Below are 14,962 nucleotides of genomic sequence, written 5' to 3' on the forward strand. Positions count from 1 at the left end.
AGGGAAGGAAGGAGGGAAGGAAGGAAGGAAGGAGGGAAGGAAGGAAGGAAGGAGGGAAGGAAGGAAGGAAGGAGGGAAGGAAGGAAGGAAGGAAGGAAGGAAGGAAGGAAGGATGGAAGGAAGGAGGGAAGGAAAGAGGGAAGGAGGGAGGGAAGGAGGGAGGAGGGAAGGAGGAAGGAGACCTTCATTAATCTCCTATTGAGGCTATGAGGTACCAAATAAATATCAGACAAGTTAGGAGATTTGAATTTTAGTTACTGCTCTGTCACTAAGTAACTTTGTGACCTGAGGCAAGCCTAGATTTCTTTATCTATAAAGCAAATGACCTGTACTAGACTTATAAAGTCTCAGGTCTAAATCTCTATGGTTTTCCATAAAAGTCAGCATGAGAACAAAGACCTGAAAGCTTTGGGCTTAATCAAAGCTTAAACCTTATCTAAGCACCCAAGAAAGAATCATGATCATTTCATCCTGAAATACCAAAAGAGCATATGGAATAATGAAAAAAAAAAAAAAAAGATTTCTTAGAAAAAGTCAAGTTCTCAGAGAGTTCATTTGAACAAAGCAAATGCATGATGCTTTTAAGATTTAGCAAACTCTACTTCTACACAAATGCCACAAAATCTGGCCCCTGTCCAAATGCTAGCAGATGTTCTTTTCACAGAACAATGCAGATTACTTTTGTCCAAAACATCAGTCTATTGGAGATCAATGTGCACTATGCTTAAATCCAACTACTGTCTAGATCGAAAGTTATAACTATTTGTTGAGGGAGCACAAAGACTGAAAGGAATCTCTGACAGGATGCATGGCTTATATTTCTAAAGTCATAACTAATACACAAGCTAGAAAACTCCCTGGCCTAAAGATAAGAAATGAGTTAGATTTTGTTTTTATTTCAAACAGATGTGTTTTGTTACTATGCTATTTACTCAGGTGAAACAATTGGAAATAAACCCTGGTATTTGGTGCATTGGTTTATGTGCCCATATGACTCACAGTAGATGTTAAGATTAGTTGGTCTATACTGAGTGGCAGCAGAAATTTTTGTTCTCATCAAATTATTTATCTTGGTCCTTTTGGCAAACATATCTTATCCACCTAATGGCTGTCAAAGTGAAGAAATTGCTGGTAAAGAGGTTGGGGTAGGGGAAATGTTGCATGCTCATTCTACTACAGGCATCTACATAGCTGCAATGGGCTTGCAATCAAGAAACCTGAGTTCAAATGTGACCTAGGAACAATAGTCTAAACGACTATTTTATGTAAAACTCACACAAGCAAGTGCGCACATGGAGATCAAAAGAAGTGATACACAGTTCCAACTGATTTGTAATGAACAGAACCAACTACACCCAGAGAAAGAACACTGGGAAATGAGTATGGACCACAACATAACCTTTCCACTCTTTCTGTTTTTTCTTCTCAGGTTATTTTTACCCTCTTTCTAAATCCAATCTTTCTTGTCAAACACAAGATGTGTAAATTTAAACATGAGACATCTGTCTTTCAAATATTCTTACACACTATTTGTGCCTGGTCTCTGGTAGCACCTTCTGAACTGCTATTGATCTGATCAGCCATAGACATAATGTAATTGTGTCTTCAAGTATGAAAGACAACAACCAACAAACATCAGGCAAGTCACTTAGCTCTATTTACCTCAGTTTCCTCATCTGTAAAATGAGCTGGAGAAGGAAATGGCAAAGCACTTCACTAAAGAAAACCTCAAAAGATGTCACAGAGAGTGGATTACATGAAAATGACTAAACTACAGCAAATCTGCTACTTCTCTAGAACAAGAAAACATGACCTATGTAATCTTAGGAATAGGAGGGAGGGTTGCTGCTCTTCTACCTCCTAAAACAAATATGTATTGTATTAAGAAGAAGTAAAAAAGATTCTTACTATCAAGGTGTCTAAGCTACTAATACATGCGCTTTGAAAAGATTACAAGAATCATTAAAACAATTTGAGATTTCAATGTGTCATTTTGATTTTTGGTCTTAGAAGTGACTAAAGAAAATAGACACCCCATACTCTTTAATAATAATGCAAAAACTTCAATGGTATTTTATGCTAATGAGGGGGTATATTTTAAAAAGAGAAAAAGGCCATTTTGTTGACTTAGTGCACAAATAGATGCATGTACACATTTACAATACCAGAGATAATTTCTCCATTAACTTAACATATAGTACATTTGTAAAGAAAGCTATTAATAATTGAGGTGCTGAACAAGCAAAATCCAGCTTATTCTTTCTGCTGTACTTTATTGTAATGGGAATGGGGTTACTGAAACTCTAGGTTTAGGGCTTTTGTAGACTCCCTTTCTAAGTCAGGTCATTTTGTGAGTCAAGGAATGAAAAAAGGGGAGCATAAATGTCATTGTTCAATAGAATCATTTTGGCCCTTCCTACAACCCTGATTTCTGCACAGAGCATCATCACTTTTGTCCTTCTACTTTATAATCATTGAACCAGGAATTATTTTGCCAACTGACTAAATTTCCCTTTGAACATGATGCTGTGTATTCATGTTCCTTTTCTCCAGAGAGAACCATGGAATCAACAAATTATGGTACAAAAACATATTGACAACATAAAGTCAACCTATAATTTCTCTGATAAGTGGTCAACCAGACTTGTAATGATGAAGAACTCACTTCCGTTGGAGGTAAACTATTATATTACAGCTGTAATTTGGCCATGTTTCCTTTTGGATTGAACCAATAGCTGCCACTTTGCAACTTCTCAGTTTCTAAAGTACTACAAGTCAAATTTCTCTCTCATGGGACAACTCTTCTAATAATTTAAAACAGTAAATAAATTGTATCTCTTTAGTGCTTAGTATTTTAGTGCCTTTAATACAGGGGTATCATGATAAATATCAAACAATTATTTCTCTGAAAGAAAAACATACATACAATACACTTTTAGTTATAATAGCAATATGCATAACTAACGGTTTTCTCTATCACATTTTTAAGTATAAAGCCTCAACAAAATAATAAATCAATCCCTGACTTAAAACATTTGCCAACTCTCAGGGTATTAAGGCTCACACTAAAACTTCAACAATTCATTTTCACAACCCAGTCAAGCTGGCACTAACATGCTTCTGTATGCCATCTTCCCAGAGCCAGTGTGTAAGAAATGGCAATGGAACAAACTACCCATTCCAAAATCGTCCAAAAATAACATTACAGGACAGATAAATGGCATAGTAGATTAAGATTTGAGTCTAAATCAGAAAGAATTGGGTTCAAATGTACACTCAGAAACCTTTTAGTTTTGTGACTCATTTTCCTCAATTGTAAAATGGAGAGAATAACATCTGCCTCACAGAGATGTTTTAATGATAAAATGAGCTAATATTTGTAAAGTGCTTAGTACAGTTTCTGGAACTGTAGTAGTCACTACATTGGAACACAATAGACACTACATAAAAGCTAGCTATTACTACCATTAGTACTATCACCATCACCACTATGATCACTTGCTGTTAAGTCTTTTTTCAGTTGTGATCCTTTCTTCATGATTTGGCAAAATGTCACTTTTCTTGGCAAAAATACTGCAGTGGTTTGCTATTTTCTTCACTCATTTGACAAATGAGGAAACTGAGTCAGCGTTAAGTGACTTGACCAGAGTCACATAGTTAGAAAGTATTAGAGGCCAGATTTGATTCAGGAACTCAAGAAAATAAGTTTTTCTTTCTTCAGGACTGGCACTAACCCAGCACTATTTCATTGCCTTGTAGTAGTAGCAATAGCAACAGCAGCAGCAGCACTAGTTTGCTTTGTTTTATTTTGGTTTGAGTTTTTTTTTTATTTTTATTTTTAGACAACATAAGTTTGGCATTCAAATAACATGACCAGCCCATCAGGATTACACCCTTTGCAGTAAAATCTGCAGTAGAGTTTGACTGCTTGGCAGTTTATCTCCAGAAAGGACCTCAGTGTACAGTGACTTGATCTTACTAGGTGATTTTCAGAATCATCCTAGGATAATTTAAATGGATACAATTCAATTCCATGACATGACACTGGCGTAGTGGATCACAAATGGCAAGGTATGAATTGGGAGTTACAAGAAGCCATACAAGATCATTCTCAAAGCCTCTCTTAGAACTATTTGAAGACATGGGAGACTGCCACAAGAGTACCCCAAGTACCATGCAGAATAGAAAAATTTAGAGATATTTCCACTCCATATGTTCATGTGAACTATTTGAGCCCCACCTATGGTACAGCTTTTCTAGCTCATGTTTGTCTAGTTACCACAATTAGACATATTGTACCTTAACACCAAAATAATGATATTATTTTGGTTCTTTCCAAGAACAAAGGAGAACAACAAATCAATTAATCACCACCCCCAACCCCACCACTCCTCCTGCTTCTTCTTTTCCTCCTTCTCCTTTTCTTCCTCCTCCTCTTCATACTACTATTTACTTTTAAAGGAACACAAATAATAGTGCAAGAAATATAGAAAGAACTGCTTAGGAACACAGGTGGTGTTTTATCACAGCTATCAATCGAAGACAAGGGCTTGTGAAAAGAAAGACAATATGAAGAGATAAACAGCTGGTTTAGAAGATGGTACCTGAGAAAGGAATTTGAAGGACATAAAAAGTAGAATAAAAACATAAATTGGGCACAGAAGAAATATTTTTATTCACATACAGAATGGGGAATACTGAATAATAAAGAACCATAAAATGACAATCAATTCAGAGATTAGAATTCAAACTTTCTTGGGATTTCTGAAATAGGGCTGCTCATTAGCTATTTGACATTTCCTCTCCATTCAAATTAAAACTAAGTAAATCTTTCTTTCCAATGGTTACTTCTCTTTAGTCAATTTTATTTTTCTTCCCAGCTATCTTGCACTGTTTCTACCACTGCCCATACGATGACTCTGGTAACTAATACTATTTTGTTTTGGTGTCCAGCAAGGGAGGATCATGTCAGCTTCCTTTTGAGATCTCACAAGGTTTTATATATACCAAAGGAAAGAGGCTACTCTACACCCAGTGAGCTTGATTAGGAGGTGATGAAAGCATGCACTAACTCCTCACCAAGTGTTCAGCACTCAGAAAGTTGTCCTTATACCTCAAAGCCTTTGGAAAGAAGTCATAAAGATAGGGATTTCTTTTTTATGATCCCTTTACCACTGATTATTTCTGTCATCACTGCCTAAAGCCAAATATGTTACAGTGTTACCCCTTCTTCTAGTACTTTTAATAGGATTAGGAGTAATCTAATCTCTTCCTTTGGATAAAGCCCCATTATGTTCCCTAAATTTTAGGGGTCCAAACACCTCCCCCATTTCATTTGACAATGTAAAAATCATTATTAACAAAGGAATGTTTGCTTAAAATATAACAAGACCAAACATAAACTTTCTCCCCAACAACTAGAAGTATAATCTGTCCTATACCCCCTCAGTCTCTGGGGAGCCAAGGGAGGGATTAGGTTCACAGCTTAATTCAACTATTTGTTGTACCAAGTTTAAAGTCCAAAATATCCATGGGCTTGCATCCTAGAATCCTGGTTTTTCAGGGCTTCCCTACTGGACTGGAGTCAACATCTGGCCTGGAATCTTGGCTTCAAAGTCAAAAAAGCTTGACCCCTACATCCAAGACACAACCCCCTGAATCCAGGACTGAAAAAAACAAAAACAACGTAAGTCTAAAACTCCAAACTTATTTCTGAGGGCTATAGGACTTGAAAAGAAGGAAAGGCACCTTTTTCCTACTCAGTTTAGTGCATATCTGGGAATATGTACATATGTATACATATTATATATGTATGTAAAATCTATATCTATCTATATATGAACATATAATATAAATTTATGGAGTAAACCAAATATTTCCATAACTTAGCACTTTAATCCTTTCCATATTGAGGATAATTAGGGACTTGGCACCTGTACAATATAGAAAACATTTATAAAAATTATTTTTTCCCTTCTTTCATCCCAGAGAAGTCTAAATTATTATTATATTAAAAGGTAAAATATTCTGATATTATACAATACTACAAAATATTTTATGCATTTCTGATTTTTTTAAACTTCTGTTATATCATCCACTGGTCTTCACATGTTATCTGCTGCTCTCTGCAAATCTCCCCAAAATTCCCATTTAATCTCTTATGCCAACCCACAGTATATCAAAACCAAGATGGGGAAAGTCAAGATATGGTAGGTATAATTGTACAATATAAATATATAATATATACTGAGTCCTCAATAGTTTTGAGGACTAAGCTAGTTCTGACTTCAAACCAATGGAAAAAGATTGCTTCTATCCACAAGGTAGGACAACATAGGATGTCTTCTCCCAAAAGCAGGTTCCTGGTATGTTCCAAGTGTATGAGTCCATCTTAACTGATCTGAGCATGTTCCAAAGACAGATTACATATCCACTTTGTTCTAACTCAGTAGTCAAGTAAGAATTCTCATTGCCAATAGGAAGAAATCAGGGGATATCTATAACTGCTCTGAAATGAGGTGGAAAAGGTCCCTCCAAGGAAGTGTTACATAGACATCTGCTGTAATTATCACTCTCCTAATACAGAATAGCTATTATGGCTTTAAGTTGACATAAGAATAATCTTATTCTTTAAACTGTGGAAAAATAAACAAGAAGACATTCTATTTGGGAGCCTATTCTCATCAACAAAAAAAAAAATAGAAACCTTGGAAAGAAAAATTATCTTTAAAATCTTAATTTGTGATAAGAGGGAAAATTGGTAGTCTAAAATGCAACTTTGATCTTTTTAAGACAGCATATTTCAAGAGGTTCATATAAAAAGTAAGTAGGATTCCACAGATTAATTCTAAAGCAGAAGACAGGCCAGCAAGCCTGAAAAGTCTCAATAACAAAATTCTGAAGACTCAAGGAAAAAAATAATTTCATTGAGGAAGAAAAATGGAATTGCCCAAAGAGATTACTGTGGATAGATAGAATATGTACCAATCATTTTAGATTTTTAAAAGATATGAACAGAACATGGGAGCAAGAAAAAATATCAAGTGATAAAAAAAATACGTATACGTATTCCTTTTAGAATAGTGTAAGAATTGTAAATGTTCAGAATGAAATGAGGTTAATAAGCTAATAAAAGAAAACTAATAGAAGTTTTAATGCTACATTATGGGAAAGAGGAGCTCTGAAGAAGTGAAAACACTAGTTGTAGTATATGGTAAGATGAAAGATGATTATTTAGAGCAGAGGTATCAAACATATAAGAAACTAAAATTTAACTGGGAAATATTTAACAAAATAAAATTTTAAAAATACAATAGAGTATGTTGAACTATGACTCTTCATAACTTCATAGGTGGTTTTCTTAGCAAATATTCTGAAGTGGTTTGCAATGAACTTATTTTCAGATGATTGATAATTTTATTATCAACTGATCATTTAATAGATAATTGAGGCAAATAAAGTTAAGTGACCAACCCAGGGTCACACAGCTAGTAAGTCTCAATGCAGATTTGAACTCATATCTTCCTGATTTCAAGCCTGGTGTTACCTAGTTGCCTCTACAATACAGTACAGATATTGTTTATATGTACTTTCTTAATAGATGGCCTGAAGATATCCTTAGCTTTATTTAATGACCTTGTGGATAGATGACTGGATCTAGAGACAAGAAAACTCAACTTTATGAGTTCAAATATGGTCTCAGAACACTTACTAGCTGTGTGACCCTAGGCAAGTCCAAGTCATTCAACCCTGTTTGCCTCAGCTTCCTTACCTGTAAAATAAGTTGGAGAAGGAAATGACAAACCATTTTAGAATCTTTGTGAAGAAAAACCCAAATGAGGTGACAGAGAATTAGATAAAGTTACTTTATTATTACATTATATTCTATTATGTTACTCTCTCCACCATGAACTTCACCACTGTCCTTTGGATAATATTGATTTTCCATTTTTCAGAGACTGTTTTATTCCATGTCTTATAGTCATGCCTTACCAAAAGAATATTGGTATTTAAAATATGTATCTAAAGGTTTTTAAATTAATAATGAGCCAAATTAATAGCTAATTTTAAATTATTAAAGGTTGATATGAAAAAGAGGAAAATCAATTTTTTACAGTGACTATAGAACTGGCTTTGTATCTAAGATCTATATTCATGTCTCAACTATGATATATACCAGGTGTATTATTTCAGATAAACCACTTAATGTCTCAGTACTCTAAGTAACTCTATAAGATTATTAAATGCAGAGAAAGTTCCAATTGGAGGACTTTGCACTTGGGATTTCCCAATACATTGGGAAAGAAGCGATCTAGTTCTATCCTCTATATGGTGAATGATAACTAGATGTCCTTTAGCTTAAGTAGCAAAACTCAGATCTTTAAGAATAGCTGTATAGAACTTTGTATACAAGGTTAGAAACAATTGTGTATTGTTTGACTTTGCTGAATTAGTTGATTTTTTTTCCTTTTTTAATTTTTTGTTTTACAAGTAATACTTTTCTGGCTCAGGGATATTTAAGAGAGGGGACAGGAACATATACGGAAGTAATATAATATAAAAGTTAATATACACACTCATTTTCTTAATTACTTTTGAAAAATATCTGGAAGACCCTATAACTCCTTGATTTTAGCATAACACACCAGGAATGTCATTCAGAGATAAGACCTTTGTTAATATATCTGGAGCTCTGGTTTTCCTATTGCAAAAGACATTGAAAGCTGATAACACTTTTTAATTGCATGATGACTAAAGAACATTATTTAATCTTCTTTCTTTTCAAAAACTAAAAGATAGTTAGATAGATAGGGAAGTGGTTGAATAGTTGGACCTTAAATGTAATCATTAGTAGTTAGATAACAACTCAGAAATAGATCTCTAAGGAAATGGCACAGGTATAGGACTTGCCTGTGAGATGTGGATCATTTTTATCAATGATAAAGGAAAGAGAAATAGATGGTGTGCTTATTGAATTTATAAATGGCACAAAAGCAGGAAGAGATAATTATCACCATGAGTGACAGAATCAGAATTCAAAAAAAAATTCAAAATGATCATGATAGACCAGAACATTGGATTGAATCTTTTAAAATGACATTTAATAAAATAAGAACGAAATTAATTTCTCATTCAAAAAATCAACTTTACAATTATATGAGGAAAAGGCATTATTAGAAATTTTTTGAAAAAAAATTTTTTACACTTTGGTTTCATGCATTACAAAGTCAATATGAATAAACTGTGTGATAATTATGATTCAGCACAAAAATAAAAATGCTAAGGAACTCTTTGATTTTATTAAGAAACCATAGAATACAGAATTAGAAAAGCGATTCCTTTATTCCTTGCTCAGAAAATTATAAAACATCGTACACAATGGTTCTGGGTGACTCTCTAGGTAGTACAATAGATAGAGTGTCAGGCCTGGAGTCAGGAAGACTCATCTTTCTGAGTTCAAATCTGGCTTCAAATACTTACTAGCTCTGTGATCCTGGCAAGTAATTTATCTCTGTTTGCCTCAGTTTCTTCATCTATAAAATGAACTGAATAAGGAAATGACAAACTACTGAAGTGTTTCTGGCAGGAGAACTCCAAATGGGATCAGGAAGCATAAAACAAAACTGCAAAATGACTGAACAAACATAGTGCTGAGCACCACATTTTAGGAAGCGTACTCCGGAACCAGGGTATGTACAGTGGTGAATTAATAGGATGTTGAAAGGTCATGTATGATTCATATGTAAATGAATTAAAGAAACTGAGAGTGTTTGACCTTGAGAACAGAGTACTTACAGAGGACACAATAGATTTCTTCAAGTATTTGAAGGGTTTCTATGAGGAGAAAGGAATAAATACGTTCTAAATCAGTAGCTCTCCCCTTGCTCTCCATGTTGTCATTTATAGTTTTTTGCAAACTGTCTAAAATCTATTTTTTCCTTTTTTTTTCCAGGCTCAATGCATTAAATCCCCTTTCCCTCCTATATAATCTGATCTATTATCTGTTCCCTATATGGGATACTGCATTCCTCCTTGTTACCTTTAAATAGGTTGTCCTCTATGCTTAAAATGTTCTCTTTTCTTTCACCTCTGCTTTTTAAGTCTCCCAGCTCCCTTCAGGCTCATCTGAAGTACCAGGATTTTTCTGATGTTATTAGTGGTCTCATCCACAAAATCACTTGATATTTATCATATATACATATACATTTTTAAAATTGTGAATGTATATCGCTCAGCAGAATGTTAGAGTTCCTGAATAACGTATAGAATAATAACAAACTTTGATCAATGTCATTGTTATCTATTACCTGTGTGATTTTTGGTGAGCCATAACTTCTCTGGGCCTCAGTTTCTTCCTTCATAAATTAAAAGAGTTTAAGACTTAAGTACTTATTTCTTCAAACTCTAAATTTATGGTTCTATAATTTTTTTAACAGTGGAGTTCTTAAAGGGCAAGAATTTCAAGGGAATTAATGGGAAAAAATGCAGAGGAAGGTGGCTAAACTGTACCATTCCTAAACCTGCATCTTAAAGTGGCAGCCATCAAAACCACTTGGCACTGATTAAGAATAGTGGATTAGTGCAATAGCTTAGGTTTACAAAACACAATAGTCAATGACTATAGTAATTTGGTGTTTGATAAACCTAAAGACTCCAGCTTCTGGGATAAGAACTCACTATTTGACAAAAACTTCTGGGAAAACTGGAAATAGTTTGACAGAAACTAGGCATGGAACAATATCTTACACCTTACCAAGATAAGGTCAACATGAGCTTGTGATTAAAACATAAAGTGTGATACTATAAACAAATTAAGAAAACAAGGGATAGTCTGTCTTTCAGATCTGTGGAGAACACAGGAATTTATGGCCAAAGAACTAGAAAATGTTATGAAATACAAAGTGGATAACCTTGATTACATTAAATTTAAAAGGCTTGCATAAACAAAACCAATGCAGCCAAGATTAGAAGAAAAGCAGAAAACTGAAGGGAAGAAATTATAACCAGTGTTTCTGATAAAGGCCTCATTTCTAAAATGTATAGATGATTGACTCAAATTTATAAGAATACAGGCCACTTCACAATTGATAAATTCAAAGTTTATAAGCAGGCAAATTTTCAGATGAACAAAGTATAAGCCATTTCTAGTCATATGAAAAAATCTCTAAATCAATATTGATTATAGAAATGCATTGAGTCAATTCTGAGATACCACTGCATATCTTTCAAATTGGCTAAAATGACAAGAAAAGATAATGATAAATGTTTTAGGGAATGTGGGGAAACTGGGACACTAATGTATTGTTGGTGGAATTGTGAAATGATTCAACCATTTTGGAGAGCAATTTGGAACTTTGCCCAAAGGGCTATAAAATTGTGCATATCCTTTGATCCTAGCAGTGTGTTTATTTGGTCTATAACACAAAGATATCATAAAAGAGGGAAAAGGACCCACATCTGCAAAAATGTTTGTAGAAGTCCTTTGTGTGGTAGCAAGGAAATGAAAATTGGCTGGGTGCCTATCAGTTGGGGAATGACTGAATAGATTATAGTATATGAATGTAATGTAATAGTATTGTTCTATAAGAAATAATGAACAGGCTGATTCCAGAAAACCCTGGAATGACTAACATGAACTGATGCTAAGTGAAATGAGCAGAACCAAGAAAACATTGTACACAGTAACAACAAAATTATGTGATGATCAACTGTGATGGACTAGGTTCTTTTCAACAATGAAGCAATTCAATGCAATTTCAATAGACTTGTGATGGAAAATGCCATATGCATCCAGAGATAGAACTATGGAGACCAAATATGGATCAAAGCATAGCATCTTCACCTTTGGTTGTTGTTATTGTGTGTTTGCTTGTTTTTTGTTTGTTTGTTTTGGTTTTTTTACATTTTCCCCTCTTGATCTGAATTTTCTTACACAGAATGATGAAATATGTTTAGGAAAGTTGCATATGTTTAACCATTATCAGATTTCTTGCTAACTAGGGGAAGAAGGCAAGAGAGAGAGGGAGAAACATTTGGAACACAAAATTTTGCAAAGGTGAATGTTGGAAACTGTCTTTGCATATATTTGGAAAAATAAGATACTCTCTTATTTTAATTTTTTTTAAGAGTGACTGCTGAGATACTTCATTTATCTACCTGGTCAATATCAGACCTAGATAAAAATCAATATTCTCATAGATTAAATATTAGAGCTGCAAGGGATCATCATCATCATCCTTTAAATTGTGATTTACCAATATTATCTCTTTTTTTTTTCATAACAACTCCCTTTTCCTTATAGTCTTCCCCCATTATTATGTAAGGTGTTTGAGGATAAAGATTATCTTTCTTTTTACTTGTTTTTGTATTCTCAATGCTTGGCACAGTTCCTAGCACAGAGTAAATGCTTAACAAGTGTATTTGATTGACTGATTACCTAACTTTTTCTTAGCTTTTTCAAGTGAGAAATATGCTTTTAAATATCTTTTTTAATATCAAAAATTATATATTCCATATGTTAGTTCTGATCAAAAGAAACCATAATGATAGCAAGGTACTATGAATTCAGTAATATTTCTAAATTTTATTTACAGCATTAATTCTTCTGTTGCTATAATACCACTTTGTAAGTTAGCACATTTTGACTGTTTTCTTTTATTTTGTTTTCCAGAATACCTTAGCTTCTCCCACTTTCTTCTCACTTCAACATCATCACTACTATAACTCCAATGGAATCATTCCATCATAACACATTCTTATTAAGTACTTGCTATGTGACACAGGAATGCCATCTATAAAGACAAAAGTGTAAATATGCTTACTCTAAAGGAACTTATAAGAAAACTAGCTCTGTTCTACAGTACACAAATTTGAAAAAAAAACTTTTATACATACATGATTGTATGTATACATACCTGGTTGTATGGATATGGTATATACATATTTGTATGCATGATACATAATGCATACATGACATGTATACATACATAATTGTATATAAAACTACATTGAGTTAAATTAGTGTGTGTTTTCTTATTTGTGTACTTGATATATCTTCCATATAAACTATAAGGTCCTTGAGGGCAGAAATGCCTTTGTTTTAATTTTTTGTATTACTATTACCTAGAATAATTACTTGCATGTAAGATGTGTTTAATATGTGTTTCTTAGATTGAATTGAAAATTTACGTGAAGCATTTATTTTCAGTCGGTAGGACATATATTTTCTTCTTTTGTTTTATTGTATCATGTTGCCAATTTTGTTCAGAACTAAATAAAGGTACAGATGATAAATTTGGTACATGCCTGGATTTTCAGATCTCTTGTAGAAATTCTGCTCCATCTTTTCTAAAAGTTCGATACCCAACAGTTTGGCAACCATCTCTCTACAGCATACAGTGAACATGGCTAGAAGTTAGAAATCCAAGAAAAAAGGGATCAAAAGTGAAGAATATAATTTGAAACACAAAAATTAGAGAGTGTGATAGACTATCTATGTATACAGTCTATCACATAGAGTCAATAACACTGCTGATATGTTTTACTGAATCATAAGTTACCTTTTGCATTAATAAAACTACCATGAAATATATTTCATGGTTGTCTACTTTCTCAAAACCTATGACTGATCTGTTACAAAGAAACAAAAAAAATGGAATTTGTGAAAAGAATACTAAAAAATAATTTAATGCTAATAAGCAAATAGTAAAATTTTCTGCAAGTTGAATAATATATTGACCCGGACTTTTGCCATGAAATTGTCCTCTACTATGTTTTTTTTTTTTTGTTAGTAGTAAAAACTTCACTTCATGTGAATCACATATACAGATAATATAAATAAGTTCAATAAACATCAATACTATCTAAAGATCAAAGTGAAAAAAATATATATATACATATTTAGTATCCATAGTTCTCTATATGGATGTGATTGGCGTTTTCCATACTGACTGTTGGAATTGCCTTGAAGTACTGCATCTCAAGATTTCTCTTAAGAACTTAAGAAATGCTTAAGTATTAAGAAATACTTAAAGGCTTCTTGCCTTTATATATATATATATATATATATATATATATATATATATATATATATATGTATTTTTTTTTTACTCTAAGCCAAAAATCACATTCCTTTATCCACATATCTGCTTTCTCCTAATTTACCTACTAAGAAGTATTATGTCTGGATATAGACACAAACATTATGAGCTACTAATGCTAGTCAACCATGATTGAAGAAATCTAATTGATGATCTATCAAAGTCAACAATTCCAAGTATTTGGTTTATTCACTCTAGGGCAACTTTAATTCAGAATAATGTGGTAAAATGGACTTAAAACATCAAATACAATTAAGAAAAAAGTGATTGCAGATAATTTTCCTGATTGATAATATTTGAGAGTTATTTTCATATTTAATTTTCCACTACAGTCCTTCCCACATTGGCCTAATTTTTTTTTCTGACAGAAAATGCTTTTTTCCCCCTGCCCTATAACTCATGATCCTGTTCTATTTATAAACTTAGTGGATTACTATTGGTTCCCTGGTTTTTAGGATCATGCCTAGAATTCCTTGTCTCTAAGAGGAATTCAAGCAGATTTTGGATGACTATTCATTTGGAACATTGTGGAAATGAACCATAAGTTTGGTGGGATTTGGTTGAAAACTCTAGACTATAAAAACTGTGTAGTATAATTAGAAATTGCTATACAATGTGAAGTGATTAGTATGCTATGAGCACATAATATATAAGTAAAACTTCCCCTCAGTTATGCTCATAACTTTACAAAATAATTCCAATCCTATGTATGATATTAATAATCTCTAGAATAGTGGCTAAAGCAAGATACCAAAGTTAATTGTTTTTTTCCCATAACCCAATTTGCAATATCATAGGATTGTATGATCATAATTTGAGAGCTAGAAGACGTTTTAGTAATCATGTTGTCCTATCCTTTTACT

Source organism: Sminthopsis crassicaudata, chromosome 3 (genome assembly GCF_048593235.1).
Source record: "Sminthopsis crassicaudata isolate SCR6 chromosome 3, ASM4859323v1, whole genome shotgun sequence".
NCBI lineage: Eukaryota > Metazoa > Chordata > Mammalia > Dasyuromorphia > Dasyuridae > Sminthopsis > Sminthopsis crassicaudata.